Source organism: Centropristis striata, chromosome 6 (assembly GCF_030273125.1).
Source record: "Centropristis striata isolate RG_2023a ecotype Rhode Island chromosome 6, C.striata_1.0, whole genome shotgun sequence".
NCBI lineage: Eukaryota > Metazoa > Chordata > Actinopteri > Perciformes > Serranidae > Centropristis > Centropristis striata.
This window is the reverse complement of record NC_081522.1, coordinates 30,850,748-30,851,521: the sequence shown is the minus strand read 5'-3', so window position 1 is coordinate 30,851,521 and position 774 is coordinate 30,850,748.

The following is a 774-nucleotide window of genomic DNA, read 5'->3' as shown; positions in this document are numbered from 1 at the left end:
GATCTTGGTGAGCAATTTGTGACTATAAATGAGTAAGAAAATGACAAGAACACCAATGTTAACAAATTGGGTGATAGTTTAAGGGACACCATTGTTCACAGCAGTGGTGGAAGAAGTATTCAAATCCCTAATCAAGTGAAAGCACTAATACCACATTGTGAAATTACTCCACTACAAGTAAAAGTCCTGCATTCAAAACTTACTGAAGTAAAAGTACTCGTTATGCGGAATGGACCCACCCAGATTGTCCACATATATTATTGAATTATTATTTTTGATGCATTTATGTTAGCTTTAATTTACTGTTGTCAAGGTAGAGCTCATTTTAACTACTTAATATACTTGTATGTTGTTTAATTAATAAAACATTTAAATGTAATGTTTTTATGTTCAACCTCAACCTGAAAAGTAACTAAAACTGTCAGCTTAATGTAGTGGAGTAAAACGTACAATATTTGCCTCAAAATGTAATGAAGTAGAAGTATAAAGTGACATTAAATGGAAATATTCAAGTACCTCAAAATTGTACTTAAGTACAGTAAAGTAAATGTACTTAGTTACATTCCACCACTGATTTATGGTAATTAAAAAGGTAGAAATCTTTAATATGTGATGTGGTTTGTGGCACTGAACAGTGTGGATAGCTTGAGGAGCTCCTCATGGGATCAGATTTTCAGCACTTCAACCTACACACTTATGATTTCATCATGACGGTGCATCACTTGCTAAATTACCACTGTAATTCCATCAAAATTAACACATGAAACAACTGTC